Source organism: Falco naumanni, chromosome 6 (genome assembly GCF_017639655.2).
Source record: "Falco naumanni isolate bFalNau1 chromosome 6, bFalNau1.pat, whole genome shotgun sequence".
NCBI classification, from domain to species: Eukaryota; Metazoa; Chordata; class Aves; order Falconiformes; family Falconidae; genus Falco; species Falco naumanni.
The window spans coordinates 77,246,304-77,254,594 of NC_054059.1; positions in this window are offsets into that span (position 1 = coordinate 77,246,304).

The following is an 8,291-nucleotide window of genomic DNA, read 5'->3' on the forward strand; positions in this document are numbered from 1 at the left end:
GCACCAGAATTTATCGTGAGAATGGTTTTGACAAATGGATACCCTTGAAAAAAACCTGTGCACCACTTGTGACAGCTTCCCTAGAGAGTGCTGACATCTGTGTATATTGTTTATAATGAATTATCTACTCGGCACAGGAAACCTGCTGGCTCTGGAGAGTGGTGTTAGGTGACTTTCATCTCCCCAGCTTGCCCGTGTGAATCCAGCCTGAGCCGCCAGTGAACCAGACCTCTCCCTGCACAGCCCACCGTGGTGCCCTGAGCCCTCAGTGGCACCAAGGCAGCTGGGGCTGGGACCCCCTTCTCCCCGCCACCCCACGCAAAATGAGCCATTGGTCTCCAGAAACACTGCTGTACGTGTCAGCTAGGCTGCAGGTGGAGCGTTGCGTGCCCGTTTCCCCTCTGAGGGGGCCAAGGGCGCTGTGGGGTGCTGGTTTCAGGACAGCGAAGGAGCTGGCTGTGCAGCTTGCAGACTCCTGCCCCAGTGCTGACACTCACTCGCTGCCCCGGCAAGAAAGAAACGATTCCTGCTGCACCCGCTGCTCACCCTGGATCGGGGGTGATGGACAACGTGAGGGAATTTGAGGGATCCGGAACTAAAAAAGCTGTGCTGAGCCGAGCTCGTCAGAAAAGCTCAGTACCAGTACGTGCCTGCTGAGAGGCAACACGAGAGTTATCCACGAGCAAACCTGAGCTCTGCATTTTGGTAGCAGTGACTGATGAGGCAGATGGCTTTACTCCTGAGGGAGAGGAGACTGGGAGGTTGGGATGCTGGGTTGTGCTCCTGGCACTCCCACAACGCTGTGGGCATCCCTGCTGTCCCCACGCTCCCGCTTGCCCACCCGTGCAAAGGCAGAGCAGCATCTTCCTGTGGCTGTGAAATGCCAACTAATTTATTGCCGTACCACTGTCCGAACAGCCCTGCGTGACAGCTTTGGTACACTGTCCCCATGCTGCTCAGACTGACCGCCTGCCCCGAGACCTCTGCGGAGGGAGGGGCTCAGCAAAGTCAAATAAATGCTACGGCATCCCAGCCTTGCTGAGCCGGGCAGGAAAGAAATTGCTTGCCTATGCCGTCCTTCAGAGTCAGACAATTTCCACCAGAAAGCGGTTAGGAGGCACACAGAAAGAGGCAAGCAGAAGCAAACCCAGTACCTTCAGTCACTGAAGTCTCAGAAATGGGCACCTCTGCAACCCCACCGATTAGCTTTCCAAGGAATATTATGAACGTGCTGGACATGCCTACCTCGATATTCATAATTTTACAGCTATCCCCCAAGGCTCCAAGGACGACAGAGAAGTAGATCTCCTGTAGAAATTGCCCTCCATCCCTCCTCTATCAAACTTCTCCATCGAGAGGAACAAGGCCACATGAACCCGAGATTCTCCCTGGATGTTGCTCAGGGGACAAGCCTGGCCAAGAGATACAAGTAGAAAGAGGCTTCATTAAATATAGTAAATAATGAGCAATCTAATTTCCCAAGATACAGCAGCTGTGCCGGCACAGAGCTCCATGGCCAGCAGAGGCAGAAGGACACTGTGCCTGGCTACTTCAGCGTCACCAGACAGTGAAATAGAAAGGCCTCAGCCGATCTGGTTTCTTGAAGCGGACTTCTGATTACCTGGGGGTTTGCACAGTCATTCTAGACACCTTTGCCTGTCCCATTGAGCCTGAATACTGATTTACATGTAAGGAACTTCGTGTATGTCTGTGTATGCCACCAAACTGTGTTTTATGAAAGATCTTTGGGGCTACGGGCTGCTCCTGAAGCACCACCGACTGCACCACCCTGCCTTCTGTGAAGGCAGACATGACCCTTCGGCCCCAAGGTAGCTCCAAAGATGAGGATGAACGCGTGTCCCAGTCATTTGCAGACGACCACCACAGAAAAACGGCTGACAGGGAAAAAGATGATCATGCATTCACCCAAACCACCCTTTAAAACCACTTTACATGTCTTTGTCCCTCTTTGCCTGTTGTCTGCGGGGAGGAGATGGGCAAAACAGGTCAGGACTCTTCCTTCTGCCTTTGGTGGCACTGCTGCTGGGCTCCCCAGTACAATTCCCACTGTGTACCCCATGTCCCTTTGCCTCCTCACCCCTGCCCTCCGCCTGCTCGGTGGGGAGCTGTGCACCGCTCTGCACGAGTCACAGATCTGGGCATCTGAAGGAAACACCAAGCGGGACTCCCTGCGTGACCCAGCAGCTGTGCACGAGGGGTCTGGCTGGGTCCTTGTTGGGGGGGGGGGGGCATCTCTGCCCCACTCAAGGCAGTAGCAGTGGGGGCACAAGGAGCTTTGTCCTCCTCCTTGCAGGGAGCAACACAACGGCAGAGACCATGTGCCGGAGGTGGAAACCGATGCAGTGTCCGGGAGGGCTTCGGCAGCCCAGCATCTGGTAACACCCCCTTTTCCCTGGCTTCAGCTGGAGCCCGGGGAAGGAGGACGCAGCTCTAGAGATGTGTCTGCTTGCCCTCCTGCGTGTCTAACCCCTGTCAGCACCGAGGCACCCCATGGCGGGCAGCCGGTCGGTGGGCAGCGACCCGGAAAGAGCTCTCGTGTGTGGCGTGGCCCTGGGCAGATGCCAGCGGGGACCCCCACTGAGACTCTGCTCCTCACCACCAGCAGGGGTATGGACCAGCTCCAGCAGCTCCACGGCCTCCCTCCAGGCACTGTGCATGGGGAGTGAACCGCCAGCGCGGTTGCAGGTGGGTTTGTGGGCATGCTTCCCTGGGGAAACCTCACCCTGCTCCTCCACGCGGCCCAAAACACAGCTCGGCTCAGGCAAGCCCTCGCTCTGCTCACCGTTCCCCACCCTGTGCCCAGCAGACTGAAGCTGACCGCTGCCTCCCGGACTTTTTCACGGTGAAAAAGCCAAATGGCACATTAGCTCTGCTCTTCAGAAGGCGGCAGGCACGCGGAGATTTGCTGTGCCCTTTCTGACTTCCCTTACTCTTCTAAATTATTCCCTGCGTCCCATAATACGCCATCAGAATCCCCTCCGCAATTTGGAAGGCTTATTTAGCAAGTCAGATATAGCAAGGCATGACTTTATAAATAGAGTGGGGCATGGTTGGGGACTGCAACGTGACTCACAAGTCAAACTGGCAGTGAAGAACTTATCAGACATTTGCTTTAAATATTCATTTAGCAATACCAAACCCTGCTCACAGTTACACTTACCATATAAAAATATTGTTCCCATATGCAGTTAGTATATTTATGGTAATTTCTCCAAAACGACTCAGACACCACTTACCGCCTTGCTGGTCAGAGATAAACCAGGGTTGGAAAGGAAAATACCTCCTCGGAGCTTAAGCCTGCCCTCCCTTCCAGCTCTGCAGCTCAGCACTCTTTCCCAGCACAAAGCTGATGGGAAGACGGTTACATCGTAAAACATTTTCTCTGTAAATGCTTCTTTTTCCACCCATGTATCTTATTTGTCAAAGCCACTACTCCTACAGAATACCCGTGGTCTAGACTTGGGACTTACTGCTTTTCAGTTTTCTTCTAAACCCTCATTTTCTCAACTGGTCCTTAATTCAGACTGATTCTTCCATAGAAAATGGAGAAAAATAGATAGGAATTATGAAATCAGCAATAAAATCTGTACAGAACAGGCAATAAAGGCATACATCTTACACGTTTCAGGAAAATAATTTTTTTTTTAAATGTTTTTCTTCCAGCTGATCATTTCATGGCCTTAAGCCATGCCAGGTTCTGGATGTACAACAATAAAATTAATGATTTCCTCTTCCTCCCTTCTGCTTCCTCATCTGATTGCTTTTATTGCTGTGGCTTTATTTCTTAATCTGGGACCTGATCATGCAAGCACTTAAACACTAACCAAATCCGTTGTCCTCTCAGCGGCAAGAGGATTACTCGCATGAATCAAGTCCAGCACGTTTGCAAATCATTAAAACAAGGGTTGGTCTAACCCAGCAGAGGGCATCTGAGACTGGTTAAATGGGCTGAAACTTTGCTGCAGTGCTGAAACAGGCCAAATCTGACCTGCAGAAATAATAAAAATTAATACTCAGTGTAATGTCAGTACAAGACCCCTGGGAGCCTCCTCCACCATTCCTGCGCTGCAGATCATCCCAGATGCCTTCTCCTTACGTGGTCGCAGCTCCACGTCCACAGCTCCCATCCTGTCCTTGCCCAGACCCCCCTGCCCAGGCATGAGCCCTCCCCATGCCGTCTGCTGACCTTGCAATATTTTCCGTGTTATTCTTTGCTCTCCCCTTTTTATTTTTAAACAATGATGCACGTGCAGCAGGTGTGCTCCCCGGGCTGCCTGGAGTCCTGCTGCAGCCTTTGCCACGGGAAGCTGCAGCTGATGGAGACACCAAGCACCTCCAGTCCGGGCAGAGCTACACCTGGTTTCTGGATCCCAGTCAAGATGTGACAGGAGTTACGTCAAGTTAATTCTCCACACAGGAACATATGCAGCAGACACTAAGAAAAAATAAAGCAAAGTGTCAGCAGAGGTTAAGCACCTCAAGCATTAAATGACACCCTTTTTAACTTGGACTGTGGATTTTAGCACCAAGTTCCACTTAATGCCATATTTTCCTGCCTAAGCAGATCAATCTTTATCAACCTGTTTGGCATTTAACCCCTCACATGTGAACGAGGGCATTGTAACTCCTTGACCACGCAGCCCGGGGCGGGCTGGCTTCAGAGGGCTAACAAAAATAAAGGGAAGAGGGAGTAAATCTCAGAGTAGTAGGTCTGAAATCAATTGCCACGTTTTTTCCTAAAGCATTTATCCCAAGAGAGATTTCTCATATTCTCTCCAAGTTGACCCGATTGAATACTGCAGTCGTCCTAAATTTGCCACTTTCGTTAGGTCTGAAGAACAATCTCATCCCACAGGGCTCTTGCAGGCCAAGTACGGAGGCATCACACCTAAAGCAGGGACAGAAGCTGCTGGTGTTTTGGGTTCTGGTGTGGACAGTTTGGGGGGAAAGCTGCAGGTCCGGGCTGCCAGCAAGTCAATGGACTCTCCAGAGGCACCACCGGAGATCTCTGGCATCGCTGGCAGCTACTGCAGCCTCCGGCTTGTGGCCACAGCTGGAAAAGGTTCAGATTTCAAGACTTTCTCTGGTATTTGTGCCAGGAAACTGGGCTGCATGACTTTCAGAGCTAATTTTAGGATTGCAAGTATTTCACATTCCCCAAACACCTTCTATGACAACATCTCAAACCCCTTCATGAACATTAGCTATTCCTCCTTATCTTCCTTCGAGACAGAAAACAGAAAACCACAGCAACAAACAGAACCACAAGTGTTGACTTGCTCATGATCGCAGAGGAAAGCCATGATGAGGTTGGTATGGGAAAGGAGAAAAGGGCAAGAAAACCAACCTCCCAGTGTAAACTGCTCAGTTCCTGCAGTCACAGAGACACGGCATATCACCTGCAGCAGTGCTGCTGGGATCATGTAGGAGCACCACCATCACTGCTTCAAAATGGTTGTGGTTAGGGAGCTTTGGTAGCTCTCTGGTGGGGTTTTTTGGGGGGGATAAAGGTTTCCAGGACGAAAAAAAAAAAAAAAAAACTTTCAGAGGAAATATCCTGTTCTACAGCCTTTTGAAAATTGGCTCAATCCTCACACAACCACCCTGAATAACTCATGGCAAGAAAGCAGACGGCCTCAGCACCTGGACCACACTTCATTTTCAGTATGGGATGCCGTGCAGAGCACGCAGAGCTCCCTGCTGCACCCCTTGGCTGCACCCCACAAGCGATAGCCCAGTGACAGCGTTGTCCATCACCAGCACACTCAAACCGGTTTAGACCCTCATGTCTCTGTTATTGTAACCATTCTTTGTGATTATGGTTGCTAAAGGGAGTAAAAAAATTTTCTTACAGAAGCAGGTACAGCTGCCCTGGGAAATCTTGTTGCCTTCTTTTGGGTTGATCTGCTTCAGACCTCCCCCGACTTGTGTGGCCTCCCACCCCCTCCCTCCCCTCCCTCTGCAGACAGGCATCTCCCTGCAGCCACAGGGAGGTTTGGGAAGGGCAGGACTGTCCTGTCATTGCCTGCTCCCCCAGCACGGCTGGCAGCGCTGTGGGTCCTGCACCGCGCCAGTGACCAGCCCTTCCTGCGCTCTCTGGGCATCCCCTTCCCAGCGCTGACCTGGCCAACGCAACACCAGCAGCCTAAGCTCAGCACCGGCCACCGCTAATGGCAATGGAAACTCGTTTTAGTTCGCACTCAGATAGATCAGGTCTGTGTCTGAGGGACCAGTAGGTGTGAGATGGAAGGGCCACTGTCTCCCGTAACCAGAGCAGAGGTGCCTGTGGGAGCACCCTTGTCCCTGCCTGCGTGTGCCAGGCACCGGGGCAGCTCTTCCCCTGGGAAAAGGAAAGACCTGCATCCATAGGGAGGTCCATTACACCCCTGTACCTGAACCCCCACTCACAGCGCTCCTGCTTTGGTGAAAGAGGACAGACAACCTAACCAGCAGAGCTATGAGGCACAACCTCCTTGGCAAACAAGGCAGGTCCACACACCTGGGTGAGCTGGGGTCAAGGACTGATGCCTGCAGCCAGTGGCTTGAGGCTGCTCATCTCTGAGCACATTTGAGAGCCCCTCTGTAAGGTAGTCCTCCCCCTTTTCCCTCCAGCAGTGAGGTTTCTCAGCTTTAAAGCCTTGTTTTCCCTGGAAGGGAGAGAAGCTGCTGGAAGCCAAGTAGCGAGGGCACGGAGGGGCAGGGAGAGCATGTTTAGAGGGTATTGCGGGCGGGAGGGATGTGCCAAGGAAGAGCGCTGCTTCCAGGGATCTATATATACGCAGGTCCCCGAGGTGGGGTTACAGAGAGGCTCATTCCCAGGCTGCCTGCGGCACTCCCTGAACAGCGGCGGCCAGAGCTGCCTCTGCACCACACGCTTTATTTTCAGAGCATGGCCTTGGGCGGCTGATTCCAGATGGGGTTCGGCTGTGGTCCCTGCAGGCACAAGAGGACAAGTTGCCCAGGGTGGCTGCAGCGCTGGAGGTTTGCACGCTGCTGGCCCCAGTTCTGCGCTGGGCACTGTAGCTTCAAGGCTGACAGGATGCCCTGGGGGAGGGGGAAGAGGAGACCCCCTGGGCAGTAAAAGGTTTCTCCATCATCTGCTCATCTCCGTAACACATAGCACATGTCCCCAGCGGGAGCCAGCAGTGCTCCCGGCTTTCCTGGCTGCACAGCAATCATCAGAAGCTGCTTTATTTTTCAGGCCCTAAGCAACTGAAAAACAGAGCCTTTGCCAGCTGCAATTGCAATCGGTTCCCCAGGCTTCAAGCTGGACCCTTTTGGTCCCCTCAAAGGCTGTTCTCCCCCTGAGGGACTGAAGAGGATCCCCAAAGCTGCCAGCAGTTCCCAGGAAAGAGCGTGAGGCCGGGGGATGCTCCAAAGGGCCCTGTCGCTAAAGCTGGCCACCTTGCCCGGCGTCTGTCCACGTGGGAGCCCTCCACACCAGCACTGCCTGCAGTTACCCATCGGCTGATCAACAGGCTACAGTCACCCTCATGTGCTCCTTTCTCCAGCCCCCAAAGGTGCACCATGGAAATCTATACATCTGAGCAGCTCTTTTAATCATTTTTTAAGGAAAAATACCTGTTCGGTTCAAAAAGAAAGAAAGAAACCCTAACAGGTAATGTCCCACTTGATTAATTTTTTTCTGTGGATTAATGAAAGAGAAACAGCAAAATTTATTTCTATAAAATAAAAGCGCCGAAGTTTTGAAGGGCTGTGCTTTGAATGGCTTTGTTTTCCTGATTCACTTCCAAAAATAAAGGTTGCCAAAGAATTTGTTGTTTAGGAGTTTCCTGTGAAAACTAATGGTTATTGTCAAGTGGCCTCTATTTTGTCATTTTACTAAATCACATTGAACAAATATTACTGGCCAAATGTCCATGGGAAATTCCCAGTCAGCCAGGTATGGTGCTGCACTGGTGTCGGCACAGAGGGGGTGTTCGGGGCCTCTCAGCAAAGCCAAACCCAGTCAAAGTGCTTTTTGTTTCTGTGGTTTTGGAGCCCAAGGGGAGAAATGTGTCAGGGTGCCAGCTCCCTTTCCCAAACGGGGAGCAGAGCCATGACATTCTGTGGGAGGTAGCCCATGCTGGACCACATTCTGCTCCCTGTGCAATGCAGATTATCACGTTAGCAAAATCTCTATTAAAATGAAATTATGAAGTACCTTTGGTGCCCTCATCTGTAGTAGCATAGGGATGTGGCGATGCGGAAGATCACGTGTTGTGATGGAAACGTAGGAACTAAGTAGAAAACCACCCACGAAGGGCTGG